The 27878-nt window shown below is 37.1% G+C and overlaps 1 long non-coding RNA gene across 5 annotated transcripts; it reads right to left on the bottom strand.

Annotated features, from left to right (window-relative positions):
* LOC139600441 (uncharacterized) lies at nucleotides 1–27032 on the bottom strand. Of its 5 annotated transcripts, none has more exons than XR_011682540.1 (9): nucleotides 26765–26974; nucleotides 22004–22050; nucleotides 18367–18561; nucleotides 18227–18278; nucleotides 15383–15589; nucleotides 9266–9421; nucleotides 7335–7835; nucleotides 5695–5828; nucleotides 1–1925 (listed from the first exon to the last, which is right to left on the bottom strand). It is a non-coding gene; the product is annotated as an uncharacterized lncRNA (long non-coding RNA). The 5 variants fall into 5 exon arrangements; XR_011682538.1 differs by lacking the exon at nucleotides 15383–15589 and adding an exon at nucleotides 2514–2802; XR_011682539.1 differs by lacking the exon at nucleotides 15383–15589 and having other exon boundaries at nucleotides 26921–27032.
* Nucleotides 27033–27878: the final 846 nt, after the last annotated feature.

Raw genomic sequence — 27878 nt, 5'->3', positions numbered from 1 at the left:
TCATGTTTTCTCTGCAGAATTTTTATTTTATATTTTCACTTAGTCACACCACAGATCTTGAGGTGGAGGGCAGATTTATTCCACATGGACTGAGACACTGTTTTCCAAAGTACATGATTTTTCAGCCATGCATTACAACTGTGTTATTTCAAGATTTAAATTAAACAAGAAAGCCAAAGAAAATATTGAAACTTTGCATAAAACCAGATACTTCCAAGCTTCTAAAGAATTTCTGAAAATGAAACTTATGTACATATAACTTCCTCTTAAAGACACAAATGAATTTCTTTTAGCAGTTGCTTTGCTGTTTTTACTACCAGCACATAACCACAAATTCCAGGTGTTCCAGAAAGAGCATTTTCTTATAGGCTACCAAAGAATCTACGCTTAAGACTGAAAACTTACCGCATTTTCTTGACCACATTGGGAAAGATGAGGAGTCCAAGGATCTCAAAGTCCATACAAGAGTAAACTAGCATCTGACATGTCTGTAAGGCCTTGATTTAGTGGTCACATAATTAATTTATTTTTTCACACTTTATCTGAATCTGTTTTGTCAGTGTCTTAAATCTTCCCTGAATATGTGCAAAACTTTTTTCCATTGTGTAAATAAATCTTCAGATTCTCCTTTATTCCACACTGGCAAACCCAGTAAAAAATCTGTTAAGTCTGAAAAGCTCCATCTTTCCCAACAATTTTTTAATAAATCATTATTAGGTCTATACTATTCAGAGACATATTTTCTCCTGGCCCACAGAAGGTGCATATTCTGGCCTTGTTTTTCTTGGGCAAATACCACTCAACAGAAAAAAATATTTTATGGGAATAGGTTTAGAAATTTATATTCAATAAATCATCATCTGATAAAAGTTCAGGAGTTGGTTGTTCTGGCTCTTCTATATGTATTTTTGTTAAGATGCTCACGCTGCAGAAATTAAGGTTGTGTTCAACCCTGCATTAGTTGTGCCTGTGCAGAGTTGGAAAAAGGGGCACACAGCTGACTAAGTTCAATTATTTACTGTGAAGAAACTATTTACAATTATTTAGTGTGAAGAAAACTCAAAAATGTAGCTCAAAATATGTGATACATTTTTAATATTTATGATTAAGCATTGAAGTATGAGCAACACTGATGAAAAATGAACTTGAATGACAAGATTAGATTCCAAACTTTCCTGGTGAGAAGAATCCCATTAACTAGGCTCAAAAATGCCAGTAGTGGTTTAGTTCCTTTTCCACTGCTCCTACAGTTTCAGCCAAAGAAAATAAACTGTAGAGGTGGAACATCTAAGCAAGCCTTGTGAAGGATATCTAGTGACTTCCCTGACTTGGTCTGTAATACAGGGCTCATATAACATATGTTAAAAAAATTTGTCCCAAAGTTTGGGAAACAAGGTTTAGCCAATACACAGAAAGCAGAAAATCAAAGGGATTTGATAATTCCCTTATCAGTTGTGGTAAGAAATTCTTGAATGTTTTGCCTTTCACTTCAGGTATGGTCAGAAAATAAATATTTGTTTTTCTTCTTGGCACGTGGTTTCTTCATTATCAAGTGTTATCCACTTTATGTCTTCTAACCAGTCAGCCTTGAGTATTCAGAAAATTAGAGCCCATGATAATACTGAAAATGAAGAGAAAAATAAAAATGCAGACTGACTGTGGTTGAGCAGAGGTCTGGAGGGGAGCTATGTCTGGGCAGGCCTACTTACAGAATCACGGCCTTATTTATCAACTTGTATGTTTGTATTTACAGTTGTTGTGTGTCAGTCTTCAGCCCTCATCTTCCCAGTGGTATATAGGCACAGTTTTTTGAGAGAGAACAAAGCAAGTTGTGAGCCAAACTTATTCCTTTTGCTGGAAAGGGAACAGTGATCTCTGGTGGGTTCATGTCCTGTCCCTTGAGGCTGATTTTTTTTCTTCTTTGTCTTGTTAGGAAAAGAAAGCAAAAAAAAATTATTTGTCTAAAACTTCAGTTCTTTAAAATATTTAGTTCAGAATTGAAGGGAAACAATATGTTTAAAGGTTATTTTAATTACATTTACTTAGACTTCCCATAAACAAAATTATGTTAACTTTTCAAATTATTCAGTGTTACTTTGACTTTAGTTTTTTAGATGCCTGAAAGGAAACTAAAGGATATGAAAGGCAGTAATTTTGAAGTAAAAGTTTGACGCCTGAAGGCATTTATTTTTAGTATACAATGTAAAGGATGCTAAAAGAAGGAGGGAAAACAATAAACCTAAATCAGAAATGAAAAAGTGTTGTTTTGGGAAAGGTAACAAGCTCTTTAGGTTTAGTTTATTGCTCATCTTTTACTTTTTTTGAGTTGCATTATTGCTTTTTTACATGAATCATTGTGTGACATTATCTGCAGTCTGAGCAACAAAGACAGCAATTGCTGCTAGAGTTAGTGAGCTTTCATAGTCACTTCAGATCTTGTGAACACTCCAACTGTAACAATGAAAGCACACATGTATTAAAGACAAGAAGATAACATAAAATGAAATACTTACTTTACAATCCATTTTTACAGCCATCTGGCTTTCTACTCAAATTTGTCCCACCAGGCCAAAAATTACCTGGATATTCTTTTGCTAGTCACTTGAGAAATATTTGGAATTCAAGAGATGATTTTGGAGACAGAAGACACGCAAAGTCGTTAGTCCTTGGAAACTATGCATGAGCCTCCATGTCTCCAATGGAAAAAAAAGTCTGCAGAGAAATTTGACCAACACCAAGCAACTGTTCTGAAGAATGTGGCTTTAGCTTTTCAAAGGGGAGTCAGTCTGGTAATGACTGCAGCTGTAGTGAAGGGACACAAAAAGCAGAGAGCAGATGGGGTACAGGGAGAAGCTCTTCCATTTCATCAATTCTGCATGAAAGATTTCCTTTAGTAATAAGTCCAGATTGAAAATTCTTCACTCTAATTGACCTTACATAATAACTGCTGAGAGAGAGAGATTTACTAGTTGATAATTACAGCCCTTCATTTCTGAGATTTAGGTTTTCAACCACATAGCCTGAGAATGAAACATGAGTTAAACTGCTGCTCTCTGAGCTGAGAGTATTGGGTTACAAATATTTATCCAAAATAGTAGGAGAAAAGAAGTGTATTGTCACCCTACATTTCACAGGGTGTGTAAAAATTAATACATCTTCCTGCAATGTGGCATTTACTGCATCACATCCTTTTAACCTAACAATGCAAAATGCTAAACTAATATTGGCTTCTAGTAAGAGGAGAGCCATTCTTGTTACACTTGGTGTTATTTTATTTGAAACATGATAATCGTAGGAGGCACAGGTGATGCTGCCCATGATTTACCATAACAAGTTTTTTCTCAAACAAAAGCATATACATTATAGCACCAAGTCTTAAAATACAGGGAAATATTAGAATTAAGATGAGGAGTGCATCTTTAAATTATCTCCTTCCTTCCTCAATGGAGGATAATACCTCAAGGTATGTGTCTCTTTAAATACCTTGTCATAAACTTCTGTTTTTATCAGAGTTCATCCTCATTCTATATAGAGAGTACACTAGTTTCTGGGCTTGAGTTGGGCTTATTTTTTGAAGACTTTTGTCCAAGGCATTTTTTTTCAGAATTTTGTTGGAAAACAGTGTATGTGTCACTGGGTTGCAAGAGGAGGAAAGCTAGTTTTGTAATTAGACACTATCAAATGCTACACTATCCAATGCTGCCCTTCAGTACCACACACTTTCACTGGAAAAGCTTGTCAGGAAAAAAAGTATTTATAGATAGCTTCACAGCTTTTTTCCATATTACCTCCCTGAGCCATAGACTTCTCTAAATAGTCCATGTTGTGCAGAGCTTCACACTGAGTGTCTGGGAAAACTTGAACTGGTCACCCTGAGTCAACCTGAAATTGATGCCTTTCTCTCCCTCAGGGTATTGTCAGAAATCCAGATTTTTTTTAAGGGTTTTTAATAGATACAAAGTGGAATATGAGTATATTTGGACTAAGAAAGTCTACATTAATTTATATAAGAAAATCACACTGGGTTTGTTATAAAATTATTTTGTTGAAGTTGACTTATTCCACTATTTCTACACCTAAGCACAGCAACAAATCTTCTACATCCCATGGCATTGACATCTTACATAAAGAATTCAGGGTCAATAGATGGAATATATGACCATGTTAAATCAGGCCCATTTCCCTTGACAAAGGTTAAAGAAATGAGTTTTTCATGCTTTTCATCTAGTAAGAGTGAAAAAAAAATGTGGAAAAGATGACTGATGTTCTAGATAGATAAATCAGCATACAGAAATTAAGATTCCGGCATTGATTTTCATGTATAAATAAGAAATATTCTTAGAATAGAATACAATATAGATTATTTAAATTCAACATAAGGTGGACATAAGTTGCAGTGAAAGTGACATTAGGGGAATAATGGCATTTCACTACTGTAACAATTAACAGATGCATATCACGAACAGAAGTACATCATTCTTTAGATTGCTGTCTAGGCAAATATCTTTTTACAAAAAGACTTTAGTAATATCCTTGGAAGTGCATCCTCTAAACCAAGGTACATGAATCTGAGTTACAAATAGAAGCTGTTCTTATCTAGAACTTAAGGTCAGTAGCAGATGTTACACATTCCTATAGATGTATGCCCAAAGACAAGGATTTTTTTTTTATTTTAATGGCAGAAATCTGCCAGCTATTCTTGTTTGTCTGCAACAGCTGAGCAATCTTTCAGTGCCATGAGGAGATTGAAAACTTGGCTCATATCTAGCATGGACAAGCTTGCCTTAATCACATTGCTCTTTTAAATGTACACAAGGACATAAACATTGACAGTGCTACAGTAAAGCAGTCTTTTGCTGAAAACAACTGTCAACATTGTCAAGTTTTTTGGAACCTTTTACAATATGATTTCTGTGACAAAGCTTATATAATTCTTACAATTGCAGCAACAATTATCAGCTGCAGCAACAAATTTATATCAAAGAAATACATAGAAAAACATACTGGAGCTGGATTTTCCACTAGACATTCTAAAGCAAATGGATTAAAAGACAATAGAAGATTGTCTTTTAATCCATTTTTTAATGGATTAAAAGACAATCTTCTTTTAACTGCAACATCCAGAGATTTTCAGTCCCATTTAAATCAATTTCAAGATTGTTCATAAAAAGTTGCAAAAACGAAGTAAAATATTTTGTCTTTGGTTCACAAGTCAGGTTTATTCTAAATTCTTCACATCTTTTTATTTCTATACTAATCTTCTCATTGAACTTGCAAAGATATGCTTGAAAAAACTAAATATAATTACATTATTCGTGGTGCTACTGATACCTGGAATTTTAAAAATCTCAACATGTAAGACTCAGAATAGGCACAGAATAGGTAAATGCTATAGTAAAATGCTGCAGAGGGTGGGGTGGTGCCAAATCTGTACCTATATTAGCTATCGGGAATTCTAGCTCTTCCAGCACCTCTCAAGACCAGTCTCTCAGTATCTGCCACTCTTTAAGTTACTGGACCATTAACACAAGTCTGCAAAAGGGTCTTGGGATTCTTCGCACTACGACATTTTCAGCTTATTGTATTCTGCTTTCATGCTTTTCTAGGAGCAAGCATTACTTAAATAAATAATAAAATTAATGTTAATGGTATTAAATAAAAATAGTGTATTTTGTTAATTACAATAATACTTACATGGAAGCATATGAAGTTATTTCCAGCCAAATTTCATCCCAAGTGATCTTTCTGATTACCCAAAGTGCTAATTCCTCTAGTTTGGCTTACAGAAGTTTCAATCATTCATTCTTCCTAGTGACCCATAAAATACCCTGTAAAGAAGAACAGGATCCTATCTCACATCTGAGATAGGTTATGAGGACAGTTCTGTGTTTGCTCCTGCAGTTCTATTCAGACTGAGCACTCATGTTGCAGAATCCATGAGCCCATGAACTATCCTGTTCATGTCAAACTGTCCCTCTTGAATGCTAATGAGGGCTCTGGACGATACTGTCAACAGCAAAATTTCCCTGTGTCTTCTTAATCACAATTTCTAAAGTCTTTTATATGTATATTAGCTGCCGACACTCTTAGCTCTTCCAGTTCACTTTTCTAATAGATCCTTGCAATGCCTGGGAGATATCTCAGCACAAATGTTACAATTACTGGTGTTTATCTTGAATTAAAGAGAAAGAGGGGAGGAGAGAACAGATTGTGGACACAGTGAGTTTCATAACTCCCAAGAGAACCTAGTGCACACTATCAAAGTGAGTGGTGACTTGTAGCAGACTCCACAGAGCTTGGGAAAGCTCCATGGAGGATTGAGACTTAACAGTAGGAACTGCTGAGTCATGATGAGACAGCAAAATAACATCCTGTCTCCGACTCCCCGCCCCAAAGCTTGTCTCTGTAACCCCATAGGTCACTTTTCCCTAAGCCTTACTATTGGACAAGTTTGGATCCCCCTATACCCTATAAAAAGGGGCTGGTTTAGCCCATTCGACAGAAGAAGAGCTGTCACTGGGACCCTTCACAGTCTCCCCAATAAACCATCGCTGTGGAACTGCCAGGACCTCCTTCTCCTCTCTCTCCGTGTGCTTCTGCCTCAGCTAACAGCTGCCCTAGCAAGCAAAGAAGAGATAAAATCCTAAGAGAGCTTGCAATCACAAAAGAGCTGACAATCACTGGGCTTGTTATGGGTAGGCATGCGGTGGCTGCGAGCTGACTGGGTATTCGGGCACTCTGTCTCCCAGAGGGACTGGGCTCCCGGACCATCCTGCATCGCTCAATAATAAGGCCAAGATCAAGGCTTTATTAGTGACACACAGTTAATTTGGTTGATGGCCTGAGGCTGCAAATAATAGTCTTGCCCACACCCAGGTTATTCAGCTGTATAATAAGGATGAATGCGTTATTACAGCTTCTGCAGGGACTCAAAATCATTGATATGGTTTTGTCACGAAGGGGAAGTGCTAAGTGATGCAGAATCGTATATGTGCTGCTCTAAGCTTAGGATGTGTTTCTAACTTTTCCTAAAGTTTAGGAGCACTAGAGTAGTTAATCTTCATGTGATGACAAAAGGAAGAAGGAAAATAAAGTGACACCCTTGAATGAACTGTGAGGAAATAAAATACACAACATGTGATAATGCCATGACTCTGTTACCATGCATTTCTGGGCTGAAAAGATATGATTTGATGGGTAATTTGTCATGCTGTGCAATAGAGAACAGTAAAGAGTCTTCAGACAGAAGAAAATTACACAAATAGTAGGGAGGAAAGGTATAATTGAAGATGGCAAAAATCTGAAAGAAAGACATTTAAAATTACTGTACTGACCTGCTAAATGCAGTTGGGCGTGGAATTCTGACCTCACAAGATGAGGCATTAAATGATGGCCAACTGTGACACTACTGCAGGATAAAGTCAATCTTAAGGAGATCTCATAAGGTAAAAAAAAAATTGTTTGATCAAATGAATTAAATCCTTGTTTTACACTTGCATATACAGCCTGAACAAATAGTGAACCTACAACAAGGAAGAAATTCTCTATGGTCATGCTCGTAGCAGGTATCCACACCCAAGAACCAAGGAACCAAGACCTCCCCTTCTTCTCATGATCTGTACAAGGATTCATTCTTCACCTAGACTTGGGTCTGTAGACAGCCCTAGTGATGTGAGTATTTGCTGCTACTTCAGATGATTTGTTCATTTGTCTCTGAAGACAGAAACTATACCCAGTGGTTTCAGTTCTCTGCAGAAGCTGGGCAAGGACCACCAGAAGTCTTTTTCCACTCAATGGGTCCATTGTTCCTCAAATTCTTGGTTCTTTAACAAAAACTGTTGAGAATCAGAAAATCAGAGAATCAGAGAATCAAAGAGTGGACCTGTAAGGATCATTGAGGCAAAATCCTGGCCCTGCACAGGACACTGAAAGAATCACATCATGGGTCTGAGAGCATTATCCAAGCACTTCTTGAACTCAGGCTTGGTGCTGTCACTTCTCTGGGGACTCTGTTCCAAATCTGGGTGAAAAACGTTTCTCTGATGTCCAACCTAAACCTCCTCCAACTCAGCTTCATGTCATTTACTCAAATCCTGTCACTGGCCATAACAGTTAAAGTATCTGTACCTCCTCCCTTTCTTTCCCTCATGAGGAATTTGCAGACTGCTGTGAGGTCTCCCCTCAGTCTTTTCTTTTCCAGGTTGAACAGACCAAGTGACCTCAGCCACTTCTTATATGACTTCCCCTCCAGACACTTCATCATCCTTGCGGGCCCCCTTTGTACACTCTCCTGTAGCAAACCCCATGGATCTGGGTAAGGCCCCATGGAGAATTGAACAGTAGGAACTGCTGAGACAGCAAAATAAGTTCCTGTCTCTCTGACCCCCGCCCCAAAGCTTATCTCTGTAACCCTATAGGCCACTATACCTAACCCTTACTATTGGTCAAGTTTGGATCCCCCTTAACCCTATAAAAGGGGCCTACTTTAGCCCATTCGACAGAAGAAGAGCTGTCGTTGGAACCTTCATGGCCTCCCCTGCAATAAACATCACTGTGGAACCCCAAGGCACTCCTTCTCTTCTCTCGCCGTCTGCTGCAGCCTCAAGCCAAGGCCTACGTACCTAGCAAGCTAAGAGCTGAGATCCTAAGAGAGCTGATACCACTATAGAGCTGGCAATCACCAAGAAAAGGGGGTAGCCTGTGGCATCGGCCTCGAACTAGCCCAGCTTTCGGGCACCCTGTCTCCCTGAGGTCTGGGCTCCCAGGCTATCTTGCACTGCTCGATAAAAAGGCCAGATTAGAGGCTTTATTATACTCTCCAATGGCTTTAAATCTTTCTTGTATTGTGGCACCCAAAACTGCACACAGGATTCAAGGTGAGACCACATCAATGCAAAATAAAACAGGGCAAACATGTCCTTTGACCAGCAGGCAATGCTGTGCCTGATGCACTCCATTAAGAAGTGTTTGATTCTCTCCCTCGGACATGGAATCTTGTGCTCTAGAGACAAAATCTGATACCTTCCCATATCAGATCCCTGCTTCTCATACAATCCCAGCACATCAGTGAAAGACTCTAAAGGAAGTAGAAGGTCAGTTTGCTTTTCCTTTTGATTTATTATGTATTACCTACTCTTCTCAGAGACAAGTTGTGATCTAAACCCTTCAGAAACATTAGGCTACCAAAGATTGATATGACATCTATTACTGACTGCTATGTGTCTCCCTGAATATGAAGTGTTCATAGTACTTGCCAGCTTCTTACCTTCACTGATGCCCTTTTGTGCTTCATGAAGAATACCACTAGCACACTAATAGTTCTGTCTGCTCTTCAGGAGGTGTTTGAATTCTATTTCATATCTGCATGCTCTTTTGTTCAAGACAAATCACAGAATATATCCCTTTCTCATCACAGGTCTACCTGAAACACCAGAGAATCATCCTGAAAATAAGCTTTGCAAGATTCCCTCATTGTGGGTACAGCAACAGGAAAACACAACAGGAAAAAAGTTGCTAAGTTAAGAGTTTCCCACCTTCCTGATGCACCCTCTCTGCACAAAGCCTCAAATACAGAGAGCCAGAGCAAATGCAGAATGAGGCGCTATCCCATTGCAGAGATAGGATAAAAAAATTCACTACAATACAAACACTTTGAGCATAAAAATAATCTAAGTGGTGAAACTGCAGGTAGTCTGCTGTCAAATTAAATAAAAATGAAGCAATCCAGATACTCCAATAGAAATTGTTGTTCCATGATCAAGCCTATTTGAAAGGCTATTTGCCAGTGCATTTAAGTACTAAATGAAGATAATTCTTCAGTGAAAAAATCTTCGTTTATCACACATCTTTTGATAATAGTCAGGGGCTTGTGTGACTCTGTGGCAATTGAATTCGCCAGAGAATCCACCCACTGCTGCAGACTGCAGATTATAAGTTTTAAAATTAAAATAGGGCTTGGTAGAAAATTAAATCTTCCAGATGTTAATTGAAAAAAAGTCTACACTTTATTAATGTCTTTGTTGGTGAGAAGGCTGTCAGCCAAGAAGCATTGTATCCAGGTCATGAAAGACTTGGATCTCCTTGACAACAGGATTATACCATGTATGGGAAGATCACCTGCAGGTACAAAAGTTTCCTATGTAAAGAGTATTTTCTTTGATGCTTTGTCCTCGGATGTGGCACCCTCTTTCTGACATTGATGACATCAAAAACACGCTCAACCAGTTTTTTTTCCTTTTTGTCATTCAGCTGTTGCTTCTCTTAAGTTACAACCAAAAGAAACTTCCCCTGGAATCAACAGTTTTGCTTGGACTTATGTGCTGGGAGGTGCTGAAGTGGCTGATGCAGACTGTCATTTTTGTGTGTCCCAGTTCTTCATTAAGCTAACACCATAATTTTGTTGAAAAAAACTCCTTGTAGTCCAATGGAACTGTGCAGCAGCTGTCTCACCAACACACATTGCATTTTCTCCCAAATTATCAGCCTTAATTAATCGGAGCTAAGTTTTAAGTGCAGTAGTTTCTCAATGGATTATTAGGCTTTGCTCTGGGTAGCTGTTTCCTGAATAAACAGGAAACTACTTTTTTACCAGTGCCATCTTTGCACTGTTCTCTGACTGGGTTAATGAGCCATAGCATAGCCTCATCTCAGCCCTGTCCCTGATCCACTTCTTCCTGGTCCTGACTGTGTTATTAGCATGATCCCTGCACCTTTCTGATTACTTCACCCTGTGCAGACTCCTTGAACTACTTACAGTCGTCATCTGAACCATATTCCCTTAAAATCTAGCTCATCTAGAACAGAGCAGCTCATCAGAAAGCTGGAAGCATTCATTAATAGCCAAGCAACATTTACCAAAAATAAAGTCACTGAATGACCAAGTAAAATGATCATAGCAAATGCTTGTTTCCATTTTATGCATCTTATCTAATGTATTTCAACTGCAGTTAATACTGCCATAATCACTCCAGCTTCTTGGCAGCTGATGAGATATACATGTTTGAGACAGTGATATCAATTAACTATGCTATCTATGTTATTTAATGCCATATAAGCAATTACTATGACTTCACAACTTATCATTAATGCATTCGATCAGGGTTTTTCCAAAGTAACATTTATTTAACACTTATTTAGATGCTAATCAAAATTCCTAAGACTGATTTTGGATATTGTTCAAATCAGTGCTCTTAGAGACATCAGCTTTGTTTCAGTCTCAATGAATAGGGTACATTAATGCCAAGAAACAATTGAGGATTAGAATTATATTTTTGTATATACAAGTGGCTATTGCAAAACTCAATTCTTCAGAATATCTGAATGCTACTAGACATTTTTCTGCCTACTGCTTATGGAGCACTGGACAATATTTGCTGTCATATTTAGAACTGAGAAGGTGGGACAAAGTCAAGGTGAGATTAGTTCTTTGTATCATTCCAAGGAGCAGGAAAAAGATTGAAAGAGAGAAAGAACAACCTGTATATTCCTCCTTTTGTACTACAAACTGTGACCAAACAGGTAGGGAGCAGACAGCAGCCAGCACATCAATCTATCAATCCATACACAATGCAAAATATACACACCTTAGTAATGCTCAGATTCTGTGATAATGTTGAGTGCTTAAAATACCTCAAATATCAGAATTAGCTGTCATGCAGCTCTAAGCAAGTTGGGTTGACGTATATAGGCCTGGCAAGATCTTGGGTCGATGTATATAGGCATGGCAAGATCTTTTAATTCCTCTTGGTGACAGTTTTCTGAGTGAAGTCTCAGACAAGCATACACAACCTGGTATTCTCTTGGCAAATTTCTTCTTGGTAAACATGCTATTTGAGCAGGCAGCAGGTATATTACCAAGACTATCCCTGAACTTCTTCCATTATTGCAAAAATCTGTAGGTGTTAGTAATCTCCAGTGAAAAAATTCTACATGTTCCCTTAACAGATATAATCTAGAATACCCTTCCTTCTGCTCATTTCAAATTACAGCTAAATCATCATAGAAAATCCAGCACTAGGCATATAGCCCAAAATGGTAACTTTAAATTTGAATGGTTGAAATTTGACTAGTCATAAACAATGAAAATCTCAATGCAACTTGTGTACATCTCTGGTCCCAGAACTACCTCAAATGGTAGCTTTCAAATCAACTGTTCATATAGAATGAAAGCATTAAAAAAGAAGGAGGTCCATTTACTCATTTATTAGTAAGCATCTTTTGTAGTCACTGGGACAAATGCAAAATAAATCTCTTATCTATTAAACAGAATGTATTTATAAAATTTGAGCTTTTATGTGTTTGGGAGACAACAGCAAAATATGAAAAATGACTTGTGGGAAGAGGAGTTGAGTCATTTTTACATGAAACTGGGAATACTTAGTGAAACCTCTTATTTCACTGATCCTTTCCAATATTTATTATAAATATTCCTTTTCAAATAATTAATTTGACAATACACCATATTGCTGATTTGCACTAAAATTTTTTTCATTCTAAAAGCTCGTAACATTTTGAGGGTTTCAGTTTGTTTTTAGATAGTATCTGTGAATGACTCCCTATCATATTTTCATTTCAATTCTCAGGCAACTATACTAGCAATTACTATGTAAAAGAATTATACAACATAGCAGATCAGTCTGTAACAAACCACACTTTGGCAGAAAAGGTCCCTATTTATTACTTTAAAGTAACTAATAACCAGTGTCAATTGTTCTGCAGTAAACATTCCTGGGGAATTTCTCATGTCTTTTCTATGGTGACAGAATCTTGGAGCACATTTAAAATAATGGCCTATACATAACTGAGTTCTTCCAGACTGCAGCTGCTTTCACTCCAGTGGTATAGATGCATTCACTTCTATCTCAAAATTTGTTTTCATTTTTATTATTTTGACTGTGAGAGAATCTAATAAGACAGGTTGCTGTGAGTTGGTATTTGTAGTTCCTAGAATGAGCCTTATTATCAGCCTGTCACCTAATAGGTGTGCACCTAGTGTGTATCTTCTATGTGAACTTCATGTAACTGAGGCAGTGCTACAAACTTCACAGAGCTACTCAAAGGCTGCTCTGCATGAGATGCCAAACTTGGGCCCTGCAGTGTCATCTCCTCCTTTACTGCCCCTATGCCCTGCATATTGAATTACACAAACACACTGGCTACCCAGTATTCCTGCGTGTGTCAGAAAGTACTTCTTCCAACTACACGAATAATTTCTCCCCACAGTTTGTTTTGCATTTTTTAAACAAAATCTACAAATAGGAGCATTTGATGTGCTTGTATGGTTGTGTATACAGTTGTCTCAGTGTTTCAGCAGAATCAGTAACTCACTGCAAGGTCAGATTCTTCTCTGATTCACTTGTTTATTCTTCCCCTAGAGTGCTTTTAATTTTCTTTTTTGAAAAGTTGTTTTCACTTTAGAGCATAAAACTGGAAAAGCAGAGAAGTATGTTCCAAAGTTTTCTTTTTCTCCCACCCTAATAGACATGCTTTTTCCAAGGCTGGGCCAAATGATCCTTGAGGTCCCTTCTAATTTAGTATTCTAGGATAATCTTTTTTCCTGCCTTCAGCTACATTTATGTCAAATCTGACTGGTTTTGCTGCACATCATGCATCTGCTTCTGCCTACAAACAGCCACAAAAAGAATTATTCCTACTTAAACACTATCTCTTCCCTCTGTCTCCTTCTGTACCTCACTGCATTTACTCCATTCTCTTTCATAAAGACCTACCTATTACACCTCCCAACACCTTGGGACCTATCTTATGGACCTACCTATTTCCAACATTTTACTGTGCAACTTCTTTCCTAAATAAAGTTCTTCATTTCTGTGAAATGTGGTTCACCACCATTGCTAACAACCACTTAAATTGTCAGATACCTCATCTTATCTATCTTAACCCTGCCCTACATCCTTTTCTCAAAATTGTTCAGAATGCTGCAGCTAAACTCACTCTTTTCCTCTACTTTCTATTTACCTTTCAATACTTTTTCTTTAGGGAAAAATCTCAGCTCCTATTCTGTATCAGGAAAACCTATGTAACATTGCTCTCTCTCTCTCACTTGCCAAATATATATTTACATCCTTTGTCCTTTCAGAGTTTGCACAATGATAGAGGGGACACCACAAGCAAATTTGTCCATGTATATTTACCGCTGCATTACACCTATTTGGGTAAATTTGTGAACAGGGAATTTCACACTCCATCACCTTGCTACTGTAACTTTGTAATTCTCTCCTGGAAAATTGCTGCTCCTACCACTGGAAGCAGACTCCCACACTTTTTCTAGCGCAAATTTGAACCAATCTTCTTGTGCACAAGTTTCTCAAACATAGCTGGTTTTCAGCAAGTCAGTGCTTTTTATTTGGGTATGCTTCAGGAAGGATGAGAATTTATGGCCTGTGTTTGCTCTGATAGCTCAAAAATAAGAGGAGGTTATTTTACTCCTTGGAGAATTCCTTGTCTGCATTTTGTTCTGCTGATGTTCTGCTTGTCCATAAGAGTCTTCACATAACTCAACTCACTTTTCTTTTTACAAAAATACTACCTGCTCCTTTGTCATATTCTTAAATTTTTTTCCTGGATTTTTTCCCTACTTATTTGTATTTTACCTATAAATTCAAAAACCATTCAATGAGTCTTTATTTTTCTGAAGTATGCCTAAGTTGATGGTGCTAGAAAAGTGATCTGTGGAAAACTAAAATAGTAATAATAAGTTAGGCATATGATGATCTAGAGTTGTATAATATGCCCATTATCATACGATCTGTGCAGTTTTGTCATAGCTTTTTAGCACCTGAAAAACTGAATATAGGCCAAATGTTGAATCTCTATTTTGCGTGATGGAGAAGGGAGACAGATTTTATCTGCAATATGCTCAGGCTGACTTTCTAGCATTTTGGAAGTGATTCTTTAACAAATGCTAGGAGGAAAAAAAAAAAAAGACATCTTGGATTAAAAAGCTAAAAATCATAAAGCTGAGAACATATAACTTAGATGAAGATTTATGTGCCCAAGAGATACCACTAACAATTTACCTCATTCCTTTTTCTCCCCAAGGTCTGTGGTTAGGAAGAATTGGATTTTTACCAGTCTAGATTCAACAGGGCCAATCTTGGTTTCATCATTTCAAAAGGTGCAAAGTCAAGACCAGCTTTCACTGTATTTTGCAATGCACCTGAGCAATCCTTCAAGAATGTAGCTGAATTTTTTTTTTTTTTTCAAGATCATGAGCAAAGTCAGAGGTTCCTCATCAACCTCAGGCTGAACACATAGAGGGCTGAGTTGAGATTAGGTTCTCTTTCTACTTTCCCATTTAGTACCCCAGCAACCTTGACCTTGTAGCAAGGTCAGGGACACGATGAAAGGGAAATGGAAAAATTACCATGTGCACAGCTTCCTTCTCTGGAGGCTGAAAGTTTCACCTCCCTGATATGCTTAGTTGGCTCACAGTAAAAGTTCCTGAGAGCAATCACAATCCTAGGTCTCATGTGGCAATCCGCAGAGCAAACAGGCCAGCCCGCAGGCGGAGTACTTACTGAGGCTTTCAAAAGGGGTCAGGCAGCTCCAATTTGCCTACACTATGATCACACTTTTAAAATAAAATTATTACACATTTGTAAACAGATATCCATAAATAAAAGTATAAACCTGATATGGAGAATCTGGCATGCAAAAAGGTAACAGTTTTTATCACATATCAAAGTTTTACAGAATTTCTACACAAATACTGTTCCAGCCTAATCAGTGGAGAAATCATTTGTGCCATCTGCACTCATCAGGGACTGTGCTGTGGACACAATGTGGCAAATAAAAACAATAACAGTGGTAAATGAAAATTATATGCAGGAATATATACTTACCAAACCAAGGCTCTAAAACAGTAGCATTTCAGAGAGAAGTACTGGATCTTTACAGACAGAAATGTGTTTTTCTGATAGCCATTGTGATTAACAAGGTATTTCATAGTTTCAGCCTGGCTCAATTGAAGAAAATGGTTTTATAAACAAAATTAGGGCAGGATTTTTTTAAAAATACATAGAAGATGCTAACTAATGGATAGAAGTAACTAATTTTCATATATTTTAAATCACAGTACATTAAAAATGTGCATCATTAATTGTACCAATTAATAGGTGGAATTACAAGAGAGTTTTGAATTTGAGCCAAGATAATATTGAAATAATAACATTTGATCTGCAAAGGATCTTCTTCAGAATGATAGCTTTGAAAATAAATGTAGCTCATGCCAATGTTTCTTTTTCTACATGGAAGTATCAATAAAATCCCTTATTTCTCTTAGCTCTATGCTTTGATATTTTAACTAAGTAGTGTGGCAGACACATCTTGAAAGAAAAATTATTATTTTGCTTTCCAGTCATTTCTGGGTAAAAACCCAGAATAAGCTCCCTTATTTTCATCCTTTTTTTCAGTTTCAAGACAATTAAGCTCTCAACTTCTGTGACCTACAACAGAGCCACATGAGTGGGTATGGCAGTTAAAAAGAGAAAATAGTCTGATTTCTTATAAGTTTCTTCCTATTCCTTTTTTCAGAAATATAGAAAACCAGACTAGACAAATGCAATAAGAACATTGATTTAGTCAGATGGTGATGTGAACTATGATCATTGTTTTTCAAACAGTAAAGGATAACGAAAAGTTTCAGAATTTCAATTCATCAGGACTTTTAGAACATTAATTTTAATCTAAGAATAGAGTAGATAGGAGATTGGAAATGAAACACTTGATTTTATCAAACATCATGAAAGTACAAGATCTTTATTATGACAGATATGAGCCCCAAGAACCAAGCTCCCACATAGAAAGTAATAAAAACACTTAATTATTTGGTACTCAGCTCTTGAACCCTGAATAACTGAAGTACATATTGAGAGAGCAGTACTTAAAATGTTTCCATGGATACAAGATGATGCTAATAAGGTCCATGTTTCTATCTGAAAGGGTGCCCCTGCAGAGACATAAAGCTTGGCGAGTGGTTGTTTATACAACTAAGTAAATAGGAACCTTGTTTATCTTACAAAGAGCTCCTGATCTGCAATTTTTGCCTCATTTGTTAGAAAGGAATATTTTGCTCCTTCTAAATAGCATATTAGAGCAAAGTAGACACTATTGAATTTTTTTCTTTAAAGCCACTTGAGTTTATTGCCTAGTTTTCAAGTGGAAAGTGAAGTAACTAGGTATGTTGCTACCAATCCTGGCACCTATGTTGGTGACTCTTTTTTTAACTCTGTGAGAAGACACACAGGTGTAAATTACACCTTTCTCTTTCAATTACCAGAAGCCATCTCCAGGAAGAAAAAAAAGAAAAAGAAAAGCAAGGGGCAGATATAAATTATAAATACCCTTATTATAAATAAATCATAAATATTCAATAAGGATAAGCATACCAAGTTTTGATAATTTCCCTCAAAAGACCCTCCATTTACTTTAGGTCCCATTTTAAAAGGGTCTAGTTCCCAGACTTTGACAGCATAAGTGCTACAAAATGTAGCAAATCACAAACATGTGATTTTGAAATTCAGACTCTCAATTCTGCATGCTTTTTAATTTTGGGAATGAGATTAATACCTTCTATGGGATATGTTTAAGTTTTCTAATACTTTTTTTGGATAAAAATCACAATGAATTATGGAAGAGAAAGATAATCAACTTTAACAGTTAGCACAATTTAACAACCTGAATTTCAAGGTCTGTGTGCTGTGTTCCTATTTTAAAAAAGTTTTCTTCCAGCCACAATTAAGAGAACACAGCCTCATCTTGTTCATAGATTCTTCTTGGAATAATGTAATTTTAACATCTATTTAAAGGAAGAAATTTGTTTGCCATACATGAGCCTCTTGGCCTTCCTTCCTCTTGAAGGAGCAATTCCTGGATACTGGATAAGACTACCGAGTAAATATTTTCCATTTGAACTTGCAGAATACTTTTGAAGGGGGATGGCAGTGCTCTGTTCATTTGCCAGCATTGACAAAGGTCTGCTTGTCAGTGATACCTTTTACAGCTAAATTTACTCAGGAGTGACAGAAGCAGGTGCACCTTGGCCTGCCAGACACTTGTGCACACACATCACACAGCCTACAGGTCAACATCCAAAGGAGAAAAAGCCTGGGTCTGCAGAGCAGAGGGTGAGTGAGGCAAACACAACCCAAACTGGGGGCTTCCCTTTAAAGCCAGCTGGTCTGGCTTTATTCTACCGGGATTTTTTTACCTGATTTTTTTGATCAACGAAGCCCTCAGCAGGTGCTGACGGGTACAACTTCCTGGAGAAGCAGAAGAAGGGCACTGGTGAGTTTTAATAGAAAAAAATATTAAAAAACTATTCTTATGTCTCTGGAATGTTCTGCTTACCACAGCATTGGGTGTTTCAGCTCCAGGCTCATGGTTACTCTCACAAAGCTTTCTTCAAGAGCAAACAGATAAGCTTTGTAGCATGCTTTGCATTTAACTTGATACAGTGCTTGATTTTATCTTCTGTTGCCAAGAAAAGCTTCTTTAAACTGACTGTATAATTATAGTCACTTTCTTTCCACTGTTTCTATGATTCTGGATGGAAAGAAAATAAAGGATTACAGGCAGGAACAGCAGAAGCTAGACACTGCTCGCTGAGGTTGTACTCTGTGCTCTCCATCTGCATCCTTTAAAAGAACTGAGTTATCCTGTAATTTCCAAACAAACCAAAAGGATTTGTTGTCTGTAGACTGCACAGTATTTGGAACTTCAGCAGTCATTCTAAGTCTTAGAAATTCCTTCTGAACATCAACTAAGTTTCCTTTGTAATAAATGAGTGAAATTAACTGTTTAAAGCATTTTACAGGACAACCAAAGATTTCTCATGCAAACTGGTGCCTTATACTAAACTGAAATGTAAATTGTAAGCTACAGGCTCCATGAGAGAAGTGCTTGACATGGTGCTTTTTAAAGATATCATGAATTTACACATTCCCTTGTTTTAAAACCACAAATCATGCCTGTGTGTATATTCCTTAATTTGCATAACAACTGGAAAATTAGATGATGGGGGAATTTTCTTTTTTTTTTTCCTAGAACAATAAGATTTCAATTAATGTAAAAATGCAGGGAAATATGACCACATATTAAAATAAATATTTTTGAGAGGAGAAAAGCATTTTTTATTATTATTTCTATTTCATGAACTCATTCTTTCTACAGTTTCACAGTATTCATTACAAATTGTGTTAAATTGAAAACATTTATTTAAGTGAGTAAACAGACAAAAAACTTAACCATATGAATCTTTTTCAGTAAACAGATTCCATAGTTAGAAGTCACTGCACAGCATAGAAGACACTAATGGGGGAGAAAAAGGAATCATACGTCAATATACTGTTAGACTATTTCTGTAGTAGAGCTTCCCCACATATCAAAATAAATGATATGTCAGCAATGAGTAGTCTAACATTAGGCTGAACAATAATACCTGAATAACAATGCCCTTTTAAACATCCCTGATCTTTGGTTTTGTTTCTGCTAGGTTGCTTGGTGTGGGACCTGTACCGCTGACAGGGAGGTCCTACCTCAGCAGAAGCAGATCAGGCATAGTTGTCATCCATTTTCTTCATTTTCAGAGACAAGAAAATGGAGATGACATTATTTCTGGTTTTAGAATGTGCTACATGAAAATAATAACATTTTTGTTTGCTGAAAAGATATCCTACTGTATGTGAGAATAAAAGGTCAATAGGATAAAACATTACTGATCAAAGCATAAAGCAAACTTCTAAATATTAAAGATATTTTCTGATCAAGTATGAAATGTAGAACAAACAAAAACCCCCAAAACTAGAGCTGCCTTTAAAATGAGCAATGCCTGTAAAACTCTGTTCTTTCGTAAATCATGTGTAATGTATGGAAACCAAATCCCCTAAACAGTCATTAAAACCAAGCACCGTTAAATGCAAAGTCAGTATATACTAACAGCAATTCCTGGAGCTAGCTAAACATTGTTCATGCCACACAAAACAAGAAAAAACATACAGCCTGCAGTTTAGAGCCTTTAGTTCTGTACACTTTAAGTTCCTCAGCATTTTGCTTTATTGATTTTAAAGGCTTGGAAACAGTAATTAGTGTGACAAACTCCTGGATAATTTCATGAAATTCCAGTGGTTATTTCTACATTTCACTGTACTGAGAGAAAAAGTATTTTGTGAAATAAAAGTTTAGTATAACATGCTTTCCCTTTCTAGAAAAAGGTTGTTTAATGTTTCAAAATATAGAGATTACTCACTAGATAATGTAGACCATTAAATTTAAATGAGTAACCTTAATTAGTCTTTCTGGTTTCTTATTTTTTCATCAACAGATTTCAGCACATTAAGTGAAATTCTGAAATATTTCTGTTATTAATGAAATATTGAGAGATTAAGAAATAGGAAAACCTAACTTAATGCACTGAAACTTTGTAACTATTTCAGTTAGAAAGAGAATCACCCCTAAAATGCCTGGTACATTCTTTTATTTTTGTACCAACTATTCCCTATTAACTAAGAGCTCTGTGGTTAATTTTGTAAATTATGGAAATTTATTCCACAACTTTTTTTCTTTTTCTTTTAACCTACACCATAGCTCAGCTTTCAATCTTATGTTTGTCTTTTCCAGTAAATCCAAGTTTTAGTGAAAGGAGGATATCTATATTAGTTTTTCCATAATGCATGTAAATAAAAAACAGGATTTAACCACAAAGCTTTGGTAAAAATCTCAATTCAGGAGATTCACAATGTGGATTCTGTTATTCAAAAGTTAATTCAAATTTTTTCATATACTGTTACATCATATTTTAGAAGCATCTCAAAACTTTCTGCTTTTACTTACACTGGTAAAAACTGGACACTTTCCACTGAAGGCAGTGAAGTTGCATATAAAAGTTAGATGAAATGCATGATAAAAAAATTAGTGAGGGAATAGAATGAATAGCTGTAATTACAGCTTCATACAAGAGTACTTTAAACATAAAAAATTTCCATTTTATGCTTCTATTTTAAAGTGTATGTGCATTTTTATTTATACACACACGCACACACGCACACACACACGCACCTGTGCATATAAAGTCTGTGTTGTACAAATATATATATGAATGTAAATATATACTTTAAATTTATCATTTTTCCCCTTGGTACAGTCAGCAAAACCTTATTCTAAAAAAGGTATATAACTTTCTTCTTGGACTTTCTGAACAAAAACATTAATTCATGAATTTAATTCATTATTGTTCTGAGACAGTCGCCATGGAAATCAAAGGATCAGACTGCCATTAGGAGTAGTGGAGAACTCTCCTCTTTGCCAGTCTGCTGGCAATGTAGAGAGCCACTTGGAGCCTTGCCTGAGGGCTCCATCCCCCTGAGCTATCCTGGTGGCTGCAAATAGATGTCTTTGCAGCTGCTCCCCACCCCTGCACCCCACTGTGGCTGATTCCCGGGTGAAGAAGCACCCACTCTCAATGACTGCTTGGAGCTCCACCCTCCTAACCCATTTAAAAAATGCTGTTGCGCTCTAGAATCACCATTAACTAGGTAACAAGGGCTAAAAGGATACCCCTTGTCACAGTGTACAGGTACACAAACTGCTTGTCAATGGGAGTTGTCCTTTTCAATTAAAGTGGTGACAATCTATTGGATAGTCAGATATGGGTTTGCTCCTTTGAAAGCAACTAAGCACGAGACAAGCTCTGAAAGCACCACTTAGGAAATCTTCAACAAAGACAAAAGCACAGTGCTTTCTATGCATAACTTTAAAGGCACTGGATTCTAAATCAAGTTCAATAAATACAGCTTGCAAAGAATACACATCTAAATTTAAGCTAACATATACAAGTTTACTGGAAGATGTAAAATAACTGCACAGGCAAAAATAATAAAAATAAATTAATAAAATTATAGAACGAACGAAACATCAATTACAGCTTTGTTCATAAATATAGCTATATAGCATTACTAGTTCTACATACATACTTAAAAATTGTACTTACGGCAGATGAAGTGCAATCCAATGTTAATGTAGCTGATGAACTGTATCCTGAAACATGTGTTAGGGCAAAAAATTAAAACCTGAATAGTATGATAACAATGTGCTAAGACTTCATCCTGCAAATCAAACATTTCTCTTTATGGGTTGCTACATTTTATCTTCTGTTTTGACTCTTTTTTTAACAAAAAACTCTCCCCCAATAATTTTAATTTCTCTCTACTTTCTTTTATTATTCTAAAAATAACAATACAGAAGTACACAAAATGGATGCTTCCTATAGTTTTTGCTGTAGATACCTGCAGCATTCATTCTTTTCCTTTACTTTTTAAAGTCCTATATGACTATATGCAAATTGCCCTTTCTCTAGTATCAATCCATCTCCTGAATTTAAAATTATTGTAGAAAGAATGCTTGGTAATAACAAATTATTATTGTGTGCAGTAATTCTAAAAGAGTATATAAACACTGAGAAAAATAGAAGAGACTGTGAAACAATCTACTTGTATATCAAGAGATTGTTCCTACCCTTGCAAAAAAAAAAAATTGCCCATTTATGTGTCCTTGCACCAACTCAATGCATTAGCCATTTAATACTACCCCTCAATCTCTCTGAAATGAGATTTAGCTTGCATTCTTCCACAGAAATACAAGAGAACTGGCTTCCACTTAGGGCAAAGAAGAACTTGATTTCTTTGTTCCTGGGAAAAAGCATTCTTTCAATAGCATCCAAACTGCTAGGTTTAATCTGCAAAAAGGATGTGGGAACTCCTCACTGAATCTCAATTTAATCCAAAAATTCTTAATCCGCTTAATCCCCACTGGCAACAGTCCTCTTGAGTTATTTCTGCCCATATTCCTATTGTCTTATCTTCCCCTACATGAATATGTAGACTACAAAAAGATTCTTCAGTCTCACTTAGGAGCTAGAAAATTTTCTAAACCCCTTCCAAACATGTACCTATTCTCCAGCTCTTGGCCCTTTAGCTGAGCAACAGCAAAAAAACAAATTCAGTCATGTCCAGAAGTAAAGAGGTTTGATGGCACAGAACTTCCATCTGCTGTAGATTTAAAATGTAAAGACAAGTACAAGAGTCACCATAACATATTTATTTGTTTCTGAGAGCCTAAAACTAAAAAGGCTAACAATATATTGGGTCAGTTCAAGAAGTTTCAATACATATTTGAATGAAGTTAATTGAATTTTTTAACAAGAAAAGAAAACACTGAAGTTGTCTCTATATGGTTTTTAGTTGCCTGAAAAAAATAATTTCTAGTTGAAGGAACTTCAATCCAGTAATCAGATTTCTTCTCCTTTAGCCATGTTAGGGTAGCTACCTGTAAAATCATTGCTGAAATCAAAACTTGCTGCTCTGATTGGTGCAAATTTGCAATAACATAACAGACCAGAAATGGGAACTTAAATCTGTGCATCATACAGCAGTGTAAAAAAAAAGACCAAACTAGATCATATGGCAGTAACAACAATTTCAGATTAAATACATCCAAACCAAAGTACAAATCCAAACATGATCAGAGGCTTAGTTTCCTTTTAACATCAATAATATTTTTTTAAAGTACTTTCATGGGAAGGGTTAAAGCCCCACAGCAGGATGCTCATGGAAGGTTTAGATAGATTAACATAAGTGGCATAATCATGTCTAAAAGCTGACCCAACTATTGTGAAATTACATTTATGATCACAGAAATTAAGAGTTCTTCACTTATCAAGAAGAGCTTTCAACTTTCAAAAGGTCTCTCTAAATAATCTAATGAAATATTTGTATTAATTATTGTTTTTACAACAGAGATTTAGTATAACATCAGCACTTAGAAGACATATTTTTAGATCAACACTTGTGTTTAGAGCTGTTCAAACACAAAACAAAACTATGAATTTAGAAGAGTTTGAAAACACCTAAACCCACTGCATTTTGTCAAAATGTCCAGAGAATAACCTATTATTTCTTGGTATATGCATACAAGCATATCTGTATAAAAAAGTTTCAGAGTAATACCTTTATACCTTCATCCCAGATACTAATCTATCGCTCTTGTATTCTATATTCAATTTATGGTGTAAATATCTCTGTTAGAACAAGTTGGATTATTAATCATTAACATTTGTGCATCATTTACTCCAATTTTGGTTCCAGAAAGTGGTATGAAATCAGAAATAGAGGCAAATCATCAGAAAACTGCAAAAAGCTGGTTGTTTATCTAAAAATATAGCTCCAAGTCTAATTTGGAAAACTCCTGAGAATTATTTTTTAGGGGAAAAAACTCAACAGACTCTTTGAACAGTCTAAGAGATGCCTTTCATGTGTGACATTAGAATGAACATCTAAAGCCAGAATGGGAAACTGTATTGGCTTTCAGCAACAGGAGATGAAGTTGACCAACACTTTTTTCCCCCTCAGAACATATTTGAGTCTGAATTTTGCTTGAATTGTGGCTAGGCGTCCATCCAAAACAAACCTCCACTTTGCTTGGCCCTCAAAATTACCATGAATTTCATTGTCTACACAGATGCAGATGCTGATCTAATTTGTAGCAGCTGCAGAATACTTAATTAAGCCTTTTCTGCCATTTATGGCTGTCTGCTTCTGTATCACATCATCACTCAGTGCAAGATAGACAAAAGCTTGAGTGTCACATAATTAGCAAGGGGGTGCAATCATATTTTTTGTTTTAGGTTGTGTATTTTTTGTCAAAATATCTGAAAATATCACAATACCTTAGTCAGGCAATTCCATTTCTGGAAAAGAGAAGGAATGCACAGCCTAAAAAATATTTTCCTAGTTCCCTACCAGCTTTTCCCAAAATGAAAATGAATCACAGAGAGATTCTCCTTATTCAGGAAAGGCAATCACATGGACAAATAAATGTGGTAGAAGGAATAAAAAGGGTGCTCCTTACTTAAATGCTAATTCTGAAACAATTTATGGAAGCTTTTCCTCTTAGAGATAAGGAGAAGGAACTGCACTAGCAGGAACTTTAGAAATACTCAGCTAATGATAAAGAGGTTTAAGACTTCTAAAGCTGCATAAATTAACAATGAAATACAAAGTTATCTTCCTCTGCATCAATTCTAGAAGCTGTGAGAGGTAGTTCTTCTATATTAGCAATCAAGTTGAATAGTGAAGATACTGTATTTCTTGGGTGAAGGCTGTTTAACAATCTAGATAGACTTTAATCACAGATGTATTAGACCACACAGTAAATTACACTTCCACCAAATGCTTTGCTTCTGAAAAAAAAAATTCTGATATTTCTGCATATGAAGATGCAGAATTATAGACATGAACACCAGTTCATGAAAATGACAGCATTTCCAAAATTATTCTTCAAATACATTCCTGTACTTAAACCCTATTAAGATGGGGAATTGATTTCAAATTTCCACTCTAAGCTCATATTTGATCTATTTTTGTATTTTTGCATAAGGGGGGAAAAAAAGCCCATTTATCTTGAAATTTTACCTAATTAACTTTATGTAAGAAGAAACTGGGGAAGGGATGTAGAATTGAAAGTAGTTACTGAGATTTGAGTTTGTCTGAGACTGAAGTTTTGCTTGCCAATTTCTTACTAGCACTGAAAATCTTAAAAACCCTAGATGCATTTCTTTCAGACAAGTCTAGACACACATTTTTGGAGTCCTTAAACTTCAACAAGAGGTTAGTAGGTTAAATTCTTCCTATATTTACACTTAAGTAAGATCATGGACTACAAGCATTATACCCCTAAAATGCATATGTGTATATATAAACTCTATGCATTTGGTGGAACATTGGCATACCATGCTAAGTACATTTGAATTACTTACAGAGAGATAGTTGTTGGTACAGGAACTGGACTTAGAGCAAACCCAAAGATAAATTTTGAGGCAGAAGTGGGATCTGGGTGACTAGTGACATAGAACTGAGCTTCCATTTTAGTATTTCATCTCAGCCTGTCAGAGTACACTGCATTTCAACAGACTTCAGGGGACTTTGGACATACCATATAAGCTCCACAGCATCTATGTTCCACACTAAGCAGGAGATTTGGGATTTCTATAGTATTAACTTCCTTCAGAAGCCATTTCAGTCTAATTTTGAAGAAAAATTTTTAAAAAGATACTTACCTTAAGAATTACTTATTTCTAAAATGCATGTGTGGCAAGAGTAGACACAGATTTAACTCTAATATCAGTCTGTGTTGTCATTAACAAAGTGATAAATAATATTTTTAAATACTATTTTTATACTCTTTACGACAAATTTAGTTAAGTCTAATCTTTGAAAGAAAATGTATTTGTCTATGAAAAAGTTATCTCCAACATTTAGTCTGAGAACCGTTTTTTAAAAATTACAATTCAAAATTGTCTTGGATAAAAAAATATCTTTGGGCAGCTGTTTATGAGGTATATAAAGGACAATAGCAACTTGCAAACTGCAGTTTCAGAAACTGCCTTTAGTAAAAATGAAACAATGTAGATTACTAGAACAGGATCAATTTAGCAAAACAAACAAACCCCCTTTTCACTGTTGATTTAATGCATTTGGCAGCCTTTTCCCCCTCTAAAATCAATGTCTTCCCTGCAAAGGCCCTTAAAAATATTAGCAGGGGAGCATAAAAAAAAACCTCTTAAAAAAAAAAAAAAAAAAGTCGGTGTCGCGAGGAGAGGGGGAGTGGTGAATTGAAACAACATTTTTTCCAAAAGGCTGGGAAGTAACAGATAAATGCCCTGTGTTAGTCGAACTCCAAGCCTAACCTCACTCACCCCACCGCTTCAATAACCAGCCAGCTGAACACCGATCTGCCTCCGTGCCAGGACTGTCATGTGCTGCTGTAGCTTCCCGAGGCTGGCCCTATATGTTTGGCCACTCCAACCCCCTCTGAAGACCCGGAACCCTGCCTCCGACCACCCACCACCTACCCGCCCGCGGCTGGCGGGCAGCGCCCCTGCTCCAGCCTGGCCCTGAGCTGACGGGATTGGCCACACAGGTTCCGCTGGCACTGCAGAGCCTGCCATAGTGACGACACCCACTTGTTCCAAAGGTCGGAGCCGTGGGCAAAGGCTCTGAACAGGCTCCGGAGGGGCCCGATGAGGGCAGTTTTGCCAGGGGACGCGGGGCAGGGTTCTTCCAGCCTCCTCAGAGCCGGCCTTTGGTCAGGATTTCCCAACCCTTTGCTATTCCCGGCCAGTTCCACATAGCCATAGCTGCAGTAGAACAGCCGCTGCTCCCGCCGCCCGCACTCGCCGGGGCCACCCGCTCTGGCGTCAGTCGGCGCCCGGCCGGCTTTACACCGCCTCCGCACCGCCCCAGCGTCTTCCTGTCAGAACGGGGACGAGGAAAGGGCGGCGGCCGTAGCACCGGCAGCGCCGCGGCGACTCGGGACCCCCTGGCACTCGCTGCCCCGCCCGGCGCCGCCAGATGCGCGGAGCAGGAAGAGATGGGGCCAGAGACCAGTGTCGTACCATCTCCTGCTGTGTCTCCCGATCACATCACCGGAGGAACAGCCCAGCACGTAGAAATTACAAGTCAATAAATAAATGATGAGAAGCCCGGGTAATGATGTGTGCTGGTGCGAGGGGTTGGGACAGAGGCCAGAAAGGTTGCCTCTCAAAACCAAGTCGTTCCGGTTGGGACTCCCTCTCCACAACTACATGTGCAGAGAAAAATGAATATTTGGGGTAAAAAAAAGTTCTGTGGGTGCTGCCTGGTTGCCTTCCTCAAAGGAGACCCAAGGAGATGCATGTCTGGAGTCAGCACTACACATACCTGTGCAGATACATACCTGGTCCTTTATGGAAGGAACAAAATGAATATGCCAAATTTTACCACTTTATAATTCACTCTTGCCTTTTAAAGAGGCATTTATTAAACAATGAG

The sequence above is a fragment of the Agelaius tricolor genome, unplaced genomic scaffold (genome assembly GCF_023055355.1).
Source record: "Agelaius tricolor isolate 1412-34295 unplaced genomic scaffold, bAgeTri1.0.p SCAF_27, whole genome shotgun sequence".
NCBI classification, from domain to species: domain Eukaryota; kingdom Metazoa; phylum Chordata; class Aves; order Passeriformes; family Icteridae; genus Agelaius; species Agelaius tricolor.
The sequence above is the reverse complement of the archived record's forward strand: the minus strand, read 5'-3'. Positions and strand labels throughout refer to the sequence as shown.